Source organism: Ursus maritimus, unplaced genomic scaffold (genome assembly GCF_017311325.1).
Source record: "Ursus maritimus isolate PB19 unplaced genomic scaffold, ASM1731132v1 scaffold_11, whole genome shotgun sequence".
In the NCBI taxonomy this organism is placed as follows: Eukaryota; Metazoa; Chordata; class Mammalia; order Carnivora; family Ursidae; genus Ursus; species Ursus maritimus.
In genome coordinates this window covers 16,435,496-16,456,916 of record NW_024423453.1, presented here as the reverse complement: position 1 = coordinate 16,456,916, position 21,421 = coordinate 16,435,496, and the positions used below count along the sequence as shown (strand labels likewise).

Here is a 21,421-nt window from a genome sequence, read left to right as displayed (position 1 = left end):
AAAAGTAAGACTGAATACAAACTTTAAAGAACAACTACCAGTAATGTGTACATAAATAATCATAGTACAATGGAAAGGATGCTAAGCACAGTAACAAAGACACAGAAAAAGCTTTTGGGAGTTTCCAGGAAAAGATTACTTCCAGCTGGAAGGCAAATCTGAAAGTCAACTTCTAAAGCACGGATGAAATCTGGAAATGTGAAAACAGGGGAATGGTCAGGTAGAGACCAAAAAATTACAAAAGGCTCAGAGGAAAGTATGTAGGAATAAGAGAAAAAAGATATGAGGGAGGAAAATTAAAAAAGAAAAGTAAGCTGAAACTATATAGTGGGGGACCCTGAAGACTAGATGATGGGATTCAAGAATCTCTCTCTTCATAATAAGTCTTCGAAGATTTTTAATCTGTAAAGTGATATGGTCTGATCTGTGCCTTAGGAAGACTTCTCTGACAAGACTCATTTAGAGAGGAGATCAATTAAGGACCTATCACAAACATTCTTAAAATAAAAAAGCAAACTTAAACTACGATAACCACATCAGAGGATGAAGACACACCAGAGTGATACTGCAGGCCCACAGACTAGGGTTCTGAGGTAAAGAAAGAGGGAGAATTTAAAGCTGAAGATTTCAAGAGGAGTTGATAGAATATGAACAGAAAAGTAATTTTTAAGAGGGAAAATACATAAGATAGATTTTTATTTCTGGATATAAAGAGTTGAAACACAGGACAGGATATTCGAAAGACAAAAAGGGAGCAGTTGGAATGTAAACATTGCAAATGGAGCCTTGGAAAGAGGACAGGACTGGAATTTTCAACTTCAGAGGCTCTACATACAAACAATAAAAACCATGAGATCAATTAAAATTGCCACCAGGAGAGGAGAGATGTGGGTGAAAGACAGATTGCTGGGTACCACCTATATTTAAGAGTCATGAGAGAAAAAGAAGAGGAAGAAAACATCAGAAAAACAAACAATTCACAAATCCAAAAAAGAGAAAGGTTTTGTTTGTTAATATCAGGAAAGGTTATTTTTTGTAAAGAACTTGCATGGTTTTAGAGAGAGGGGGACTTTGTTGTTGTTTTTGTTTTTTGTCCACAGAACCAGAAGAATGCAGTATCATCAGCAATAATCCTGAAATCAAATTTAATTATTCTTCTGTAAATTGCTTTCTTGAGATTTATTTTTAAAAAGTAAGATTACTGGATTAAAAGGCATGAACATTTTTAGGTCTCTTGATGCATAATGTCAGTTTGCTATCCCAACCACTTTATCTATTTTATTTTATTTTTTTTAAAGATTTTATTTATCTGACAGAGAGAGACAGCCGGCGAGAGAGGGAACACAAGCAGGGGGAGTGGGAGAGGGAGAAGCAGGCTTCCCGCTGAGCAGGGAGCCCGACTTGACTCGGGGCTAGATCCCAGAACCTTGGGATCATGCCACGAGCCGAAGGCAGACGCCCAACGCCTGAGTCACCCAAGCACCTCCGCTTTATCTATTTTAGTAGCCTGAGTGTATGTGTATGCTCTCCTGCAGCATCATCAGCCTTGGGTTTTATTTTGCCTTTTTCCCCCTGATGTCTGATCTCACCAATTAATAAAACTAAAATTAAACTTGAGATCCATGCACATAAGCTTATGGCCCTAAAAATATAGGATCAAAGGGACTATTTAACACAGAAGGTGACTGTTACTGTCAAAACCTGGCCTGCCTAAAAGTGCAGCAGAGTTGTCACGCCCCTGAGGGGTAGTTCCTGCTTCTGCTTTCTGGGGTCTCTGATTTTCTTTTCTTTAAACTTTTTAATTAATTTTTGAAAATTTTCAACATACACAAAAGTTGAAAAATCAATACATAAGTGTATATATACACTTTTTGCCAAAATTCACCAATTTTTAATATTTGCCACATATGCTTTAGTGCATGCTCTCCCTTTCTCTTTCCACACATACAAACAGTACACACACAAACACACATACTTTATCAATTTTTATATTTGCCACTAAATCTTTTCAAAGTAGGATGCAGATATCAGGACACTTCTAAAAACTGCAGCATACTCTCATAGAAATAAACATTTTGGGAAGAGAGTGTTAAGAAGGGTAGTCAACAACTATCAAAAACTAAATAGATCAGAAGTATAGAGTACTAAAGAAGCAGTGGTCAGTAGATTTAGCAACAAGGTTACTGGATTGAGTGGCTTAATTAGATCTGTACGTTTTGTTTTTTATGTCTTAGCAAAGGAATATACATACACACAGCACAAACACACATTTACGAGCACATACAGATGGTATACATGTTATATATAATGTATAAAAGCTGTATTTACAATAACTACCAGAAATGTAAAAGTCAGAGATGCACTCCTTAAACTTGTGAAAATTAAAATGATAGTGTGTTACTGCTTTGATCCTGCACGACGCCCATTCAATTGTTATTATGCAATTATTATACCTATACAATGAGAAGAGCACACTGCCAACATGCTCCACCAGGAGCAGACTTGCCATATCTTGGAGCATGTTTCAGTTTTACTCTTTTTTTTTTTTTTAAAGAGAGGGGGAGAGGGAGAGAGAGAGAGAGAGAGAGAGAGAGAGAGGAGACAGGAATGGGGAGAGAGGGAGCGTGTGAGCCCAACTTGGGGCTTTATCTCACAGCCCTGAGATCATGACCTGAGCCGCTATCAAGAGTCCGATGTTTAACCAAATGAGCCACCCAGGTGCCCTGAGTTTTACTTTAAGTAATATAGCATTTTAGCAGAATACTTATTTAAGTAATTTAAGCTAATTTAAGTAAGTATACATATACAGATAAAATTTTCTTAAAGGTTAATGCAGAACTATACCATTCCTGATCAATGACATTTTATAAAAAATTCAATTATATGACTATAAATGCCTAGGGAGTATTTTTCTCAGATTTGTATGGAACTAAATAAACCTGGCAAATCTTCATTATGATAAAATTTGGTTTTCAATATATTTGTGTGTGTTTGGTTTTTAATCGGTCTTTTAAAGAGTCTTGAAAAAAGAATTTTTTAAAAGAACTTAATATCAGATATTAAGTACCTCCATGAACCACATATGGAAATCACCAATATAAACACAAAGAAATCCATGTGATAAAAGATGATCTCTGTAGTTAATAAGGAACAGTGAGTACTAGCAAACAGAGTCAGCTGGACCCGAAGTCGGAGAGGACTTGTCCCTCAAGAGAAATTAGGATGCTTTTATCGGAAAGCTGAGTGTTCAATGGCATGGAAGAGGCCAAAACACTGATGCCACTGTAGGGACCTAGCAGTCTGTGCTGAGGAGTTGGTCCATTGCCCTGAAGGCTGTAGCAGAAGAGAAGTGAAACAATCCTGTCCCCTACCCTCTCCTGAGAGAGAGCTCTTGCTTCATCAGTTGTCCTTTCTCTGTTACTGCCTTGACTGTATTTTTCACTATATTCTTTCCTCAGACTACAAATATTCCATTTCTCCCTATCCTTCAAAACAACCTTACTTTGATATTGTTTCTACCTAATGTTTATCACATTCTTTTTCACCACTAAACTTTTTGAAAGATAGTTAATATTCCTCTATTCCTACTGCATTTAAAGATAGTTAATATTCCTCTATTCCTACTGCATTTATATCTCCCACTTTATATTTTAGTTAAGTATTTATCTTGCCAAGCAGTGGTAGGAAAGGAGTGTAAAAGGATAAAAATAGGGGTGCCTGGGTGGCTCAATCAGTTAAGCAGCTGCCTTTGGCTCAGGTCATGATCCCAGAGTCCTGGGATCTAGCCCCCAGTTGGGCTCCCTGCTCAGTGGCGAGTCTGCTTCTCCCTCAGCCCCTCCCCTTGCTCACACTCACTCTCTCTCAAATAAATAGAATCTTAAAAAAAAAAAAAAAAAAAAAGGATAAAGATAAAAAGTTTAAGACTGGTGGGAACACAGGGAGTTGAGGGAGTTACACCAGGTTTCTAGTCTCTCAGGAAAACATGAGGCAACGTCATCTGCAGAAATATCAATTAATCTAACAAATACTGACTAAATGCCTATTTCATAATATGCTGGTTGCTGGGGACAAAATAGTTCTTGTCCATACTGAGCTTCTGACCTGATGGAATACTTCCTTAAAGGGATGTATTTCCATAATTAGGCAATTACTATATAGCATGGTACAAGCTATAGTCACAGAATTTAAATGTATGGTCCAAAAAACCCTTTTCCGAGGTGATATATGAGGTGGGCTGATGGAACTAGCCAGCTGAAAGTAACAGTAGGTGACATGGGAGGAGAGAGACAAAAAACAGCATCATACATTGGGAGAACATGGAATCAAGGGTAACAGCCATGATGCAGACTTGGGCAACTGAGTAACTGAAAGTTACATTAAAAGAGAAAAAAAAGAACATGTTTGGAAATTAAGGAATAGTTTCCAATTATTATATTGTGGTTGGAATTTACAAGTGAAATAAATTTGATAAACCAAGAAATGTTTTCTATGTGCTAGACTTCTGTTAGTAAGTGTAAGAGCACAAAGATGAGTGAGAAAATGTCCTCAAAATTTTGTACTCTAGAAAAAGAAATAAGTATCCTAAAAGACACAGTCTTTGTCTAAAGACGTAAAACAGCTGTCTTCACACAAAGTAATACAAAAACTACTGAAAAAAAAAATACGGAACAGTTCTACAGTTCTCAAATATGTGAGATGGTGAGGACAGACATTTGGAAATTGTGCATATATGTAAGACTTATGTCAAGGTGTTAGAATGTGAAAATGATAGCAAATGAGTGAAAAAGAAAAGCAATAAAATAAATGCATCAAAAAAACCACTACTGTGGTCAATCATACAGACAGCTAGCTACAACTAAGTCTAAAGCAGTTTCCTACTGTCCCTTGCCAACTGGCTGCAAGGTGAGCTGGGAGCAATGAAGCTGACCACCTTTCTATGCCACCATCATCCATTCAAAAAACCACTAAGTGCCTACTCCATATTCAGTCCCATACCAGGTGCTGGTCTACAAAATCCTTGCTCTCAGGGTTAAAACACCATAAGTAAGAGATTAAAAATAAAATCACTCTTGGGGCGCCTGGGTGGCATGGGGCGCCTGGGTGGCACAGCGGTTAAGCGTCTGCCTTCGGCTCAGGGCGTGATCCCGGCGTTCTGGGATCGAGCCCCACGTCGGGCTCTTCTGCTATGAGCCTGCTTCTTCCTCTCCCACTCCCCCTGCTTGTGTTCCCTCTCTCGCTGGCTGTCTCTATCTCTGTCGAATAAATAAATAAAATCTTTAAAAAAAAAAAAATCACTCTAACTACTGCATGGGAAATGAACTTAGTGGAGGGGGGTAGTCAAGATTGGATATGGAAGACCAGTGAGATGGTGGCTTGGAGCAGGATTACAGCAGTGAGATGGCAAGGACAGCCAATTTAGGCATAAGAATATATTTTGGAGGTAGAACCAGTAGGACTTACTAATTAGAATGTGAGGGAATGAGCGAGTCAGAGTAACTCTTGAAAAAAATATATAGCAATTCCCACCTCACATGATTATATTTCAGCTACCCATAACAGGTATAGCCTATAAGAAACTAGGAAGGACAATATAAGAATTATCTGTTTTCCCAACACCTAAAAGTAACCATCACTAATGGTACCCTCTAGCCTTCAAATGTGTGTTTTCACTGAGATCATAATGTATTCACAATTTTATATTCTGCTTTTTTAAAACTTCATATATTTTTTGATATTACAGATCTTCCAGTTACTGTATGACTTTGGGCAATTTACTTGATCTCTCTAAACGTTCTCATCTAGAATAGGGAGATAATAAAACCTAAGCTCCCAGTTTTATTGTGAGATTTAAACAGCATAGTTTATATTAATTGCACTTTGCCCGGCACACAATAACTATTTAATGAATACTAGGTAATAGTTTATGTAAATGTCTGAAAGATGATTACAATGAACAGTCATATTTTGAAGGACTAGTGACAAAAGTGAAAAGCCAATCAGGCAATTTCATTTGTAGTTTCATGAGCAATCTTGAACTACTATTTTTCTATTCTTTTCCTTTGTGTCTGATCATTTCTTCAACTAAACAAAGGTAAATAAGTTTTGCATTTTAATATAGCACCTAAATGCCAAATAAATGATGAATAGAGACTAGATAAATGATGAATAAATCTACAGCTAAGATATCAATTCAAAAATGAATATAACTCAGCTTAAAGAGCTTACTGTTGCACAGAAGAATCTTAAAGCACAGAAAGTCATGGGAAAAGTTAGTCTGTCAGAGAAGAATAAATACCAGCATGAAATCGTAAAATCCTAAAACTAGAGCAGGAATCCAAAAACTAGCTGGTTCACTATCCCACCTTCAAACAGTATTTCATCTTTCAACTCCTCTCATCTTTCAACAAACACTATTTTATGCTCTTTAAAAAAATAAAAAAATTCTGTAACTCTCTTTTTAATAAGTTACACTATATCATAACTGCCAGAAAATTATTCCTACAATCTAACTTAAATCACTCCTGATAATAGCTGGGTCCTTTCTTTCTTACTTGGTCCTAATGAAAACAGTGAACAGCTGCTCACATATGGCTTTATAACTCTTTGAATTAATAATAAAGTTAGAAGTATAGGAACAGCTGTCAAACAAGTACAGACGGAGCAATGAGATAAATTTCCCAAGGGAAATGCCCTCCACAAACCTCTTACAATACTTTCTGGACAAGCATCCATCCAGCAATACACAAACCAAAACCAAAACAAAAGGACCCCTCAAAGTGCATACCCACAGAGGCCAAAAGACTTGATGATCAAGTTTAAAAAACAAACAAACAAAAACAAACAAAAAAACCAACTTATGGACAAGTTCCACAAGGAAGAGTAAAAATTAATGAAGTGAACTGCAGATACTGGGAGATACACGAGAGGAATTCAGTAGCTCCAGAGGGACTCACAGTGTCTTTACACATTTGTGAGTCAAGATGCTCATGTTTATTAAATGCCAAGTTTTATACTGCCAGGTACAAAAAATTCTTTTCAAAGTGTTATTTTTATAGAAAATATTATGACAAAGAGTACTTTTCATTTTGTTCTTTCATGCTAACAAGTCCCAGCAGGAGGACAAGAAGCCAGGAGTAGCAAGTGGGTTGGCGCCTGTTCAAAATTCTCTGCGGGGTCACACGTTAACTTTCAATCAATTCAAACATTTAAAATAATTTTTTTTCTTTAGAAATCATAAACATCTCAAATTACTAAAGATAATAAATAATGCAGAAAGAAGTAAGTTGAGAAAACTCAACCTCCAAGATCCAAAAGAAAGATCAATACATTTCCAGATGCTTCTTTAATGGAGGTAAAGGAAAATTAGGAAGAAGTATTCAAAATGTGTTCTTAGATCTAAGTAAAAATAAGTGAAAGCCATTAGCTTTGTATAGTAAAAAGACAAAAAACATTGTCCCCCATGCTTTAAAAACACATTCTATGGAGGTTTAAAAAAAACAAAAACAAAAACAAGTTTCAGTTGTACTAGAGCGCCATAAACCATCTACAGCCTCTCTCTCTCCACCCAATCCATTAAAGATAAAAACTTCAGAAAAAATACAACAACAAGAAAGATAACTAAGTGAGGACTCTGAAAAAGTGAAGTAGGTGAACTGTGAGGGAAGGACAAATAGAAGTGCTCTGCACAGGGTGGTAAGAGGGGCTAAATATGTTTCCTTCTCTTTTCTCTCTTCACTCAGTTTCTCCCCTTCTTCCTGTCTCATTTCCATTTTGCATAAGCAAGCTTGGTTGAAAATATCTAACAATTTCAGAGGTAAAAGTACAGGGAGTTTAAACAAGTAAATGAGAAAGACGAAAAGAAACTGCACACGAAAACTTTGCCACTAATTGCAAACTGCCACTAATCTGGGTGATTTTGTTGTTTAGTAAATCACATTAAGGACCTCACTGAAACATAAAGGCTATGGGAGCCAGATACTCCAATAACTCCTTAACTAATAAGGAAAAAAGGTAAAGAAGAAATAAACTATTCAAGTAAAAAATTATAGATGTCATGGAAAATATGAGCAACTTAAAGGCAAATGTTTTAACCAAACTTCAAACTGTATAATCAGTTGAATGGCTACATTAAAACCTGAGTTCAATTTCTAAAATATCATTACCTTACCATCATACTTTAATAAGTTTACTATGATCTGTCCTCAGAGAACTGGTTATATATGAACCTTATAAGAACATATTATTATTTAAATAAGCCTCCCTTAGATCACAAAAGTCTATAATTTAATTCAACTTAAAAATAGTTAGGGGTGCCTGGGTGGATCAGTTAGTTAAGTGTCCGACTAGTAATTTCAGCTCCAGTCATGATCTCAGGGTCATGGGACTGATTCCCTCCCCTCCCCCACCGGGGGCCATGGGCTCCACAGTTGGCAGGGAGTCCCTTGGGGTTCTTCTCCTCTCCCTCCGCCCCTCCCCACCACGAGTCCACTCTCTCACTCACTCTGTTTCTAAAAGTAATAAATAAACCTTTAAAAAAGATAGTTAATCATTTCCAAAATGAACTTTAAAAACACAACCTACTTTAGCCAGATAAACAAGTCCAGGAAAAATCTCATAAAAAATGGAAAACTTAAGAAAAAAACAACAGCAGCAATAAAAAAAATTTTTAAAAAGTAAAACTCATCAAGAAAATGATAAGAAGTCTCACCTAGAAAATTCTTCGTATCTCATTAAAATATTTTATATTTTTTCTGATTTACCAAATTCCTTAAATAATTTAACTGTGAAGACAAAAAAATGCTTTGAATAATTTAAGGAAACTGCTTAGAAAATCCCTGCCATTCTTACTCCGGCATAGCAGAACTGGGAAAAGATAAAGGAATATGGATAAAGGAAATGAAAAACCTAAGAACGGAAGAAAGAGAAAGGGACTTTTACAGACTGGCCCCCCAAACCCAGGTGCTAAAGAAGCATATGTTCTACAAGTTTCTCAAGTGAATTTTAAATTAACCACAGGTAATAGGTGACAAAATGTCCCAATACTAAAGAAATATAAAAGGTCCAGAAAAAATGTTTTAAACAGTAAAAATTTTAAAATGAGTTTTGTCCTGATTATTCTTCTGTGGGAATTTACAAGTGAATAGTCAAACAGAAGGATTCTTTTGTTATATATGCATATATCACCAGGACCTTGTATATTACAGATGCTCAATGTCTAGTAAAGGAATAAATTAATAGGCAGACACATATTTCTCTTATATTATTTTAAAGATAAAGTGGCAAAAGAGGGAGAAATAGCAGGGGGATGGGCTGGTAGGAGGTGAGATGGGAAAAATAGGAGAACGTTAGGAATAAACCAGCATGTGTGGTCAGACCTAATGAAAAAATGTTGCTAACATGTCAGTGTACAAAAGCTATACATATGACTTGCAAGACACTTTCTAGCCCAGATCTGTCCAAACAGTTGGATCATAAACGCAAACCATTTCCTCTGATGGTTGGTTGACAATAAAAATTTTTGCGTAATAGAAAGAAAAACCCTCCCCTGCCAAGACTGGAGAGATGTTCCAAATTTTTGTGAAATAGGAAGCAAAGGGAGGAGGTCCCAGAAAACTGAGCAAACTTGTATAAGCAAATTTCCTAAGGACCTTCAACTCTGGTCGTGAGATACAGACCAGAAAGAAAGTTCCCACACGGAAGAAAAACCAGTACTGGCCAGAGAGTCAAGATGTTGGGGTGGGGAAAGAAGATTACTACTGATGCTTTGGCTTGAGGCAACAGGTATGAGGAGAAAGCCCTGACAGAGGAAAGGGGATTATCAGAAAATAAGTCTTACAACACAGTCCTTACGCTCAATATTTAGAAAAAGAATGAAAGATGTTACCTTAATAGTTAAAACTTGTCTTGGAATGCTGAATGTGCTACATGTAACAACTGAGCGTATGAATGTTAGTGGGACAGAACCAACTTAGGAACAAGGCCTGAAAGATACCACAAGACAATTCTGGGAAATAAGCTGCCTAGAAAAATAAGACATATATTTTAGGAATGTACCGAGTTCAGTGAGACAGGTCAAGCAAGTCTCAGGAACTAAGCAAGCCTATGTGTAGACTGCTGAGCAAATCTTGACTATCCTAAAGTAGAATTTGCGTATCTTTTATAACTTCTGATAGGTATGAGGGCGCACGTGTTACAGTATCAACAAGAGAGCCAGACTCCCATAGGTATAGTTGGTAGAGGTTTTAATATCAAATATCCATTCACTTTCTCATTTATTTATTCAGTCATTCACTCTGATATATTCATTTTACTGCAAGGTTATGTTTGGAGTGTCTGGCCAGGCTCTAGGACTATAGGTAAGTATACAGAATGAGGTACGGAGAATGAACAAGACTGACATGGTCTCTTCATCAGTGAGCTTACTGCCTGGAAGAAGAGGCAGACATTAAACAAATGCATTAATAATTGAATAACATGAAAGAAGAGATGCATTTGAGGATAATGACAGAATTATACTGAGGGACCTGAATTTTACTCCAGATTCTACTCTGATAAAAGAGACCCATTTTAGCTTCCCTAATTTGTGACTTGAGCAGTTACTATTCTCCTTCCTGGCTTCCTTTCTTTGGTATCTCTAGGAAAATCTGAAGTTGTGTACATTAGACATCCTGACACTTTACCAAAAAGGTAAAGCAATAAGACAGTTAAACATGGATTTAAAAAAAAAAAAAAAACACGGAGAACAAATTCTACATGTGAGGAACATATGCACCATAAGTGTGCAAAAAGGTTGAATTCAGAAGGACTGGGTCGCTTAAACCCTGCCCATTCTAAAGAAAGGCCTGGCCATTGGCACTCTTCTGGGAGATAATCTCTAGCCTTTTAAATATTGTGCCTGATAAGAGTGTTTTTGTACTTGAAGCCTTAGGCTAAGCTATACCAGTTTGACCAGATAAGCTTACCCTGACAATGTGATTTAAGAACATCTGTTTTTGCTCTGGAAAGGACTGGAATCTAAGTAGCTAAGTCAGACAAGAAGATGATGTACGTCTACATGACTGATCCCCAATAAAACCCTGGACACGAAAATTCAGATGATTCTCCCTGGTCAATAACACTTCACACATATTGTCACATCATTTCAGGTAGAATTAAGTATGTTCCCATGTGACTCCATTGAAAGAGGACACCTAGAAGAAGCTTGTGCCTAATTTCTCTGACTTCACCCCATGGGTCTTTTCCTTTTGCTGATATTGATTTGTATCCTTTTACTGTAATAAATCATAACCATGAGTATAATGGCCTCTGAGTCCAGTTAGTCATCCTAGTGAATCAAGCCTGAGGGTGGTCTTGGGGCTCCCCAACAGGCAGATGATTACATTATTAAAAAACTAGAATTCTCTAGAACTCATATTCTCACAAACTCCCTTCCTACCTCCTAGCACCCATCGATAGCCTTGGACATCAGAAAAAAACTTTTATCTCAGGACTTTAAACTTATTTTATAAATTTACCTCCAGCTTATAGCGCAGTTCTCAGACATCTGCTAATTTTCAGATTAAGTTTAATCACTCTACCATATTTTTCCCACTTTAACATTATATCCTATTCCACCTTATAGCACTTGTCTTTCTATTAGGTCAAAACCAGAAGGTTCATTCTTAATACCCAAAACAAAACAAACAAACAAACAAAACAAACCTACATAAAAAAACTACAAAGCATTTCTCTGAAAAGCACATGAAATTCTGATGCAATTTTAACATGGGACATTGGAATACATTCCACCCTGTGGCTTGGACGTAAATCATTAAATATGGGATGCCGCCAAATAGGGACGCCTGGGTGGCTCAGTTGGTTTCGCATCTGCCTTCGGCTCAGGTCATGGTCCCAGGGTCCTGGGATCCAGTCCCACATCAGGCTCCCTGCTCAACAAGGAGCCTGCTTCTCCCTCTGCCTGCTGCTCCTCCTGCTTGTGCTCTCTCTCTCCCTCCCATTCTCTCTCTCATAAATAAATAAATAAAATCTTAAAAACAAACAAAAAAACCCTGCCAAATAAAGACTTTTGTTTCTGGCCAATGAGTAAAAGAGGTAAGATGTACCTTTCTGTCTGAAAATTTTAAAGAAACTGAAGAAACTGACAAAATTTATGAACATGAATTCTCAGAACATAACAACAAAGGACAATGATCCCTGAGAAAAAAGAAACCCACTAGCTGATTATATTCAACCAGTCGCTTGGAAAAAGGTCACAGGTTATAGTAATGAAGAGGAAACATGGCCAAACCCACAGGCTTCCTGAGATGAGAAAATAAAGGTAGGAGTATGGGGAAGCCAAAGAGACTAGGTATCACAGAGCAGAGGATTAGAGATAAAAGAAATCCATAGTAAGGGAACTCCTGAATTCTGATGAGGGTCTCCTTCATATATCCTGTTATCAATGCACACATGTGAGAAAAACAAAATGAGACAGGGGAGGGTGGGTGAGAGAGGCCAGAGACCCAAAACGAATAGAAGGAACAGTGTCTGCTCTCAACAGGAATCTCATAATTTACCACGCATTAGGTAGAGTACTGCAAAGGATCTTATCCCAATACTAAGGAAAATTTAACCCCAGACAGAACACTGTCTTGGTCCCATCTAAGAAAATTAAAAGGCAAGACGCCCCCCCCCCCAATAATCAAACTATTTCCAAGTACCTTAACCACATCCCAGAACAAACTTTAGGAGCATTTTTATGAATATAAAAATTATCCAGCTACCAACAAGGTAAAATTCAAAATTTCTGGAATTTAATAAAAAAGTATCGGGCATGCAAAGAGCAGGAGAAAAGACAGCCCATAAGAAGAAGATCAAAAAACTGAAGCTGATCCAGAAATTAAAGATGACAGAATAAACAAAGACATTAAAACAGTTGTTATAAATGTATTCCATAAAGTCAAATAAACACTGAAAACACTAGAAAAGAAAATATAAAAAGGTTAAAATCAAATTTCTAAAGAAGAAAACTAATTTAATGTCTATAATTTTAAAAATGCAATGGACAGGACTAATAGCAGATTAGATATTTCGGGGGGGGGGAAGGTTAGTGAACTGGTAGGCACAACAGACATTACAAAAAGAAACAAAGAGAAAAATAAAAGAATAAAATGAACACAGCATGACTGAACTTTGGGACAATCTCAAGCAGACAAATGTACATATACATTTTGAGTCCCCAGTGAGGGAGGGAGGCAAGAAACAAACTAAATATAAGAAATAATGGCCAAGATTCCCCCCCCCAAATTTAATTAAAACTATAGACCCACACATAAAAGATTATCAATGAACCAGCATAGGAAAGATGAAGAAAACTACCAAGGCACATGGTAACTGAAATGCTTAAAACCAGTGATAAAGAAGAAATATTGAAAGCAATCAGAGGAAAAAAGATATATGGAAACAACAGATTTCTTTTCAAAACTACTGCAAGAAAGAAGAGTGGAGCAAAAGCAACTTGGGGGGAAATGAGAAATGAAAGATAGGACATCACTACTGATCCTGCAGACAGTAAGATGATAACAGAAATCTATAAATGACTAACTCCGTCAGTCCAACTATTAAGGCAAAATGGACCGATTCCTTAAAAGATACAAACTATCAAAATTCACTCAAGAAAAAAATAAATAACTTGAATAGTCCTATATTTATTTAAAAATTAAACTGTACTTACGTCTTCAAATAATGAAAATTCTAGGCCCAGATGGTTTCAGTGGAGTACATTTAAGGAAATAATACTAATTCAACACAATTTCTTGCAACCCATAAATGATAAGAGAACACTTTCCAACAACTTTCATAATGCCAGCATTCCCCTAATACCAAAACCGGATAAAAAACTTCAAAAATAACTACAGATCATTATCTCTCATAAACATGTATGTAAAAATTCTCAACAAAATATTAGCAAATAAAATCCAGCAATTATATAAAAAGGGTACTATATCACAGTCAAGTGAAATTCACCCAGAAATACAAGACTGATTCAATACTGAAAATCAGTGTAATTCACTATATTGACAAACTAAAAAAACACATTATGATCATTTCAAAGATGCTGAAAATGCATTCAACAGAATTCAACATCCATTTAGGATTTTAAAAAAATCTCTCAGCAAACTAGAAATAAAAAGGAACTTAACCTAAGAAAGAACTTCTTAAGGAAAAAAAAAGCTAGCATAATACTTAATGATGAGGGAAGTAATAAAGAGTTGCTGTTCAACAGGTATGGAGTTTCAGTTTGGGAGAGAAAAAAGTTCTGGAGATCTGGAGATGGATGGTGATAGTGATTGCACAGCAATGTAAGCATATTTAATGCTGCCAAATTGTACATGTAAAAATTGGTTAAAATGGTAAATTTTATGTTATGTATATTTTACCACAGGTTAAAAAAAAAAACCAAACACTTTTCCCATTTGAGGTTCTCACAGATGTAAGCTATAATTGTAGCTTCTATAATGCTATGGTTACAAACACAATAGTTAACTCTAACTAGGGGGAAAAAATCAGTCAAAGACCTAAATTAAAAGCTAAAACTATAATCTTAAAATGTAAGGTAAATCTTCATGAACTTGGATTTAGCAATGGTTTCTCAAATGTGGTACCGGAAGTACACACAACAAAAGAAAAAACATACACTGGACTTCATCAAAATTAAAAACTTGTGCCTCCAAGGTCACTATCAAGAAAATGAAAGAGGCAGTCCACTGAATGAGAGAAAATAATGCAAATCATATCAGACATCATGTATCTGATAAAGGACTTTATCCAGAATATGTAAGAATTCTTACTACTCAATAATAAAAAGACAAATAACCCAATTAAAAATGGGCAAAGTGTCTGAAGAGATACTTCTTCAAAGAACATACACACAATGGCCAACAAGCAAATGAAAAGATGCTCAATATCATTAGCCACTAAAGAAATGCAAATAAAAAACCACAATGAGCTATCATTTAATACCCACTAAGCTATCTATAATTAAAAAGATAGATAATAATGAGTTTTAGTGAGGGCATATAGAAACAGGAACACTCTATACACTGCTGGTGGGGATATAAAATGGTGCAGTCACTTTGGAAAACTGTTAGTTCCTCAAAAGGTTAAGCAGAGTCACCAATGACCCAGCAATTCTATTACTAGATATAGATCCCAAAGAACTGAAAACAGGTGCTCAAACAAAAACTGTACACAAATGTTCAAATGCACCTTTAATTATGATAACCAAAAAGTAAAAGCAATCCAAATCTATGACTGGATAAATCAAATGTGCTACATCCATACAACAGAATTATTTAGCAATTAATTGGCAATAAGAAGCAATAAAGTACTCATACATGATGCACGGATGAACCTTGAAAGTTTTATGCTAAGTGAAAGAAACCAGTCACAAAGAATCAAATATCTTATATTCCATTTATATGAAATGTCTAGAATAGGTGAATCTGTAAGAGATATAAAATAAATAAATGTTTGCCTAAGGCTGGTGAGGATGGGCAGGTTGGGAAACGATGGGTAAAGGGTACAGGGTTTCCTTCTGGGATGATAAAAATGTTCTAAAATTGACTGCAGTAATGGCTGTACAGCTCTTTAAATATTCTTGACCACAAAAATTCACCCTTTAAATGATTGAACTGATATGTGAACTGGATCTCAATAAAGCTATTACCAAAAAATAAACATGTATTTATATGGGTAAAAGAACTATTTCTGAAAAATAAGAACCTTCATGAACCAAAATGCTTCACAAAACATTCAGTCATTTAACAAACTTCTATCATTTAGTTATTACCATTTGCCAAAAAGTGGGGATACAAACATGAACAAGACAAAAGGTCCACAGGGATATATGTGTATTTTGTGTATTAGGTATATTATGTCCCCAAGGCATGTACGTGTATTTTTTATGTGTGTGTAAGGGATCACATTACAAGATCTTTGCTAACCGAGACATCAGAAAACAATTTTTCAGGCAGAGAAGACAACACATGCAAAAACAGGAGTGGTTCAACAAGACAAGAGCATAGTAGAAAGAGAAAGTGAAGAAGGAGGCATGAACCAGGTTACGAATAGCAAGCTAAAGAGTTTAGACTTCATTCTAGAGATGATCAACAGGTAGTCATGCTGATGGCTGTTAGCCAGATCAGTAATTTCTGTCGGAAAAATTACTCAACGAAGTGTTGGGAGGATTAAAGAACAAGATCAGATGGGTGTGCAATTACTCCATATCTGTACAAGGTAAAGTAAAGATGTGTAGTTCTGTAAAAGAACCACATCAACCCTACCGATGAGTTCTTTATGCTAAATGAAAATCTGTGTTTTTAGCAAAGACTCACCAAGTATTTATTGAGTACCAACCAACTATAACATACAAGTGCAGCATATGCCTCTCTGATAATCTAAACGTTATTTATAGATTCAAAAGAAGACACACATCAGAAATAGCAAATTAAGAGCTTTCCTTCCTTCTATCATCTGAAAGGAAGAGTGTCTGATTTCACCAAAGTTAACCAGGATCAGAACTGAGAACAGAAACTGTTGACCTTCACACTAACTTTTGTATCTCTCTCATTCCTCCTCTAGACTGTAAGCCTGAGAAAAGTAAGGTATAAAAGGAAAAGTGGAATGAAAGAGTTAAACTTCTAAAATATTTAATACAGTTAAAACTACAATCTTGATTTTGGCACAGAGTATTTCCTGGTTAAAAGTAATCTACTTTCCCAAATGTGCTTTCCTGTTCAATTGTTATTACTTAAAACTATAAAAATGCATAAGAGAAGTTGGCAGGGAAGACTGGGATCTTGGGAGTGATAGAAGACACTCTTCTGTCTAGACAACAAGAAGCAAAATCAAAAGAAACCGAATTCAAAAGCCCTGCCAAGAACCAATATGGAATTAATAGAATTTCCACAGGTTGTATATCTATTCCAAAAAAAGCAATCTGTTATTTAGTAAAGCATCACAAAACCCTCAATCCTTTGAATCTGTAAAAAATAAAGGACACACAAAATACAGTACTGTTTTTAAAGAATAGAAACTCAAATTCCTTCTAATTATCCTGAGGGTACATGAAGAATGAAATGTAATTACAGTCAATTAAACTATTTAACTCAAATCTCTGCACGAGAAAAGTAATGCTAATGAGCTCATCCTATGAAATTCAACTGCCTTGTCACATTCTGATGTTCTATTCTCATCTGAAAAGATGCCAAATGAAAATACATCAGTAAATTTTGAATATGTAATTAGTGAAACAGACAGTCTTTTGATTATTCATATAATTAAGTTTGCTACCTTTTTAAAATGGGAGTAAATGAGGTATGTTTATTTAACTAATGACATTTGGTATACACTCAACTTGACTGCAGCCTACCTCTAAGTTTAACCTGGATCCAAGCTTACAAAGAGGTTTCGGGCTATACAATTAGTCTTGAGGCTCTGGTTGCAGTTCACTTTACAAAAGTGGGTTCACATGAAAGTAGAGCCCTCTCTTTTTATTGGCTTTTAGCTTATTCTGAACCAAATGTCCAAATTCTGAAAACTGCAATCCAAAAGCAATACCAGAAGTATAAAGATGGATTATTTCCAAATAATGAAACAACCTAAAACTACATAAAATGAAATAGGGAAAGCCTGGAGGGTGAGGGTGGGGATGGTTTAAGATACATAAATGGATTAAACTTGATGGTAATCAATCTGTATATATTTGGTTAAGAATGCCATTTATCAGTGATAATTGCTATGGTATTCATAAAATGACTTATTGCAAAGATAATATGTAAACACAACTATTAAAAGCATTGTATTTTTTTTTTTTTGGTTACCTTAATAAAAAGAGAATTTTCAATAGATCAAGAAAGCAACATGTGTTGGCAGAAAATATAAAGGACTACTTTGTATCCGTCCAGAATAGACAGCTTAGCACTATTACATGCATCTTTATTCCAAAATTGTTAAATTCACTGAACAAACAGTAAGTTAAAATTCACTAATGTTAAAATTCACTAAAGAAACAACTTGCTTTATAAAACATGAAGAATCTGAAGAATGTCACATGAAGGTAATAATAGACTATATGATACTTTAGAACAGAAGGAGGATGTAATATTTAAACATACGTGAAATTGACTATCTGGTTTTTTCTTGAAAATGATAGTTTTTCACTTGTCCATTGAACAAATATTGGTTGGACATCTATTATGTGCTAGGATAAAAATAAAAGGATAAAAATAAAAACAACTTCTGTTCTCATGGAACTTAAAATCCCTTAAAAAAATCATCTAGTTTACACCCATTACCTAAAATTTTAACATTTTTGTAGGAAGGAGAAGATATATATAATTGACAGTTCTTTTTCATTTTCTTTAAAGATTATCCAGTATTATTCCTCATTTTCAGTCAAGAAATTACACTCTAGTGGCAAACAGAGAAGGACTAAAGTAAAAATCAAATGAAATTTTACTTAAGCTCTTTGTAATTTTAAATTTTTATCACATATTTATAGATCAAAACAATCTTTACGGGGGGGAAAAAAAGAGCTTAATAACATTTGACCCAAGCTTTAAAACCACATATTTTAGTGTGGTAATTCCACTTCTAGGAATCATAAATGCAAAGATTTGCATATAAATGTGTGTATAATCATATTAGAGAAAAACAGAAAAAAAACCAGATATTTGAGAATGGAAGGATAAAACAATTACAGTTCATCCACTAACAGTGTATTATACAGTCCTTAAAAGAGGTTTACTGAGAAATTTTAAAGTACAATGTTTACCATATAATTTTAAATGAATAAAGCAAAATATAAAACCATATGTATCCTAAGATTAACTATATTAAAATACTTATATGCATAGAAAAACCACCTATCAAAATTTTAAAAATTTATTGGAACTATAACAAAAATGTTAACAGTTGTTATTTCTGGGTGAACAATTGAAATTTCAAAATTCATACTGGCATAGTCAAAGATTCTGAGGATTCCTATAGTAAAGAAATACATTTGATTTTAATAACCAGTCAATTGTAAAATGCATTTGACTTTTAATACACTAATTGGTGTAATCACCAATTCAAAAGGTCCACAAAAAGGAAACATTACATTTAAGTACGTGGCTAACACTTACGGTCTCCTGAAATTAATAATGCATATTATAATTGGCAATATTCCCATCTTAAGACATTTCTTTTAAACTTAAATATAACTAGGCAACTGTGATTTAGAAGTTTTAATTTCACACACTGAAATCTTTTCTCAAAAGATGCTGAATGCTCAATTTACTATTAAAAAATGTTCACAATTAACTATCTACTTGAAACAGGTTTTCTATAGCAAAGTACGTAGTAAACCTTCTGCAGAAATAACTTGGGAGATATTTTTGTTGATATAATAGTCTGAAAGCAGAAGAGTAAAGTTTAGGAATCCAATTATAGAAATGTTGACTTCTCAGGAAAATTTTTACAATCTGAAGTGAACATAAAAAGCAATGTAAGAAAAGTATTTTGACCAGGACTAATCACTCCGGAGCTCATGAGTAACATCACAGTACACCATGGCCTTAGGCCAAGTAATAAAGTGCCAAATGGAAAATGGCACAAGTCCATGGATTGTAAATACTGTATCAAAAGAAAATAAAGGGAAAAAAATCTTTCATTAGAGCAATTAAAAATGCAGTTGTAGTACCAGTCCCCGTGATGAATGAATCAGTTCAGCAATTCCAAGAGTGGAGAGCCACTGTTTAAACACATTCTCCACTGGCAGTCATTTTAAGTTGAAAAAACTTACTGTGTGTTTCTTTAGTTCCTAAACTTTTTTAAACACTAAAGTGTTTTTGAATGGTGTAGTTGGTTTATAACCCTATCTGCTGAAATTTTCGCATGTGGCATTTGATGACTAGGCATCTACTTGACCCATTATATTATGCGGCAGTAGCCAATAAAATACAGGTAAATACTACAAGTAAAAGTACTCATGCCAATGTGCCCGAACTTTAGACCATAAATTCCAAAGAAATGAAAAGCTTCTATTAATCCAACATCGATCATTCATTATTCCATAATTCCTGTTGTCAAGTTATTCATACAAAATTAGCACATTGTGTTACACAGCTTCAGTAAAACCCCAAAATTAAGCTGTAATTTCATTAGTGAATTTGGAAAAGTTTCAAAAAAGAATTTAAAATCACATAAAGTTGCCTAAACTAGAAGCTACTCCTTAGGGATGTTCCTACCTCTAGGCATTGTTTCCCACCTTAATTTACAAAACAATTGTCTTCTATAAGAAGTTAACAAGCTTCTTTGCCACTTAAACTTTTGCTAACTATCCCAATATAATGTAGGACATGCCATCAATGCTTTGTTTCAATGTTCATTTTCCAGAAATATTAATATATCCAAAGAGAACTATAAGGCCATTTTTTCCCAGAATGTTAGGCCCACTCAGGTGATAACCTGGCAGATGATTCACCCATAAAAGGTAGCTTCTGTTGCCCTTGTGGTGATTTGACTGTGAACTTTGCAAAGCAGGTCAATGATGAAAACGTAAAACCTAGCGCTCAAAACAACAGACATGCGTTATTTCTGACAATTCTAAGAGTTAACGGGGTGGCTTTTCTGGTCTGGGTAAACTTCTGGTCTGGGGTGAGGTAGTTTAGCATGGTATCTGTCACATGTTTGACAACTGGCGGGGTGGCTGAAAGGAGGGGATCTCAGCTAAGAGGGCTCACTTCTGCTCCACATGGTCTCTCATCCTCCAAGAAACTAGCACAGTTTTCTTAGCATAACTAATTCAGGGTTTCAAAGAGCAGCAAGAAAAGGCAAGCCCCAGTGGTTCCAAGCCTGATTGCATCATGATTGCTAATATTCTATTAGCTATTAGCCAAAGCAAGTTACATGGCCAAGTACAAATTCAAAGGATGGAAAACTTGACTTCATCTCTTTTATGGTAGGAGCTACAATATTGCAGGGCAAAAAGGGCAGTTTGTACAGTGATGGGAAGAATCTGCAGTCACTTTCTGCAATCTACCACACTGTAAAATGCAGAAGGTATCCACTCCACATGGTCCATGGCCAAATAAATTTCCATAATAGCCCTCTTTTGACACTGCAGCAAAGAAATACAACTGATTTTATTTAAACCAGCATTTCCCAGACTTATCTGGCCACAAAACACATTGTCCAAGAACACTTTTAAAAGTAAAAACAAACAAAAAAAGCAAAACAAAACAAAATAACAAAAAAAAAAAAGTGAAAACAAATCCACTGATTTCTCCCCACTGTATCATTCCACACAGTCTATTCCACTGATTTATTATCCTTTTAGTCTCTTTAAGTTTTTTGTTTCTTTGTTTTAGCTTACAGCAATTAAAAAACATTAGTTAAT

At 35.3% G+C, this 21,421-nt stretch overlaps 1 protein-coding gene across 2 annotated transcripts in view; it reads right to left on the bottom strand.

Moving 5' to 3' along the window:
* Window positions 1–21,421, bottom strand: part of SPATA5 (spermatogenesis associated 5) — a 321,325-nt gene that overhangs the window by 258,711 nt on the left and 41,193 nt on the right. The window lies entirely within an intron of this gene.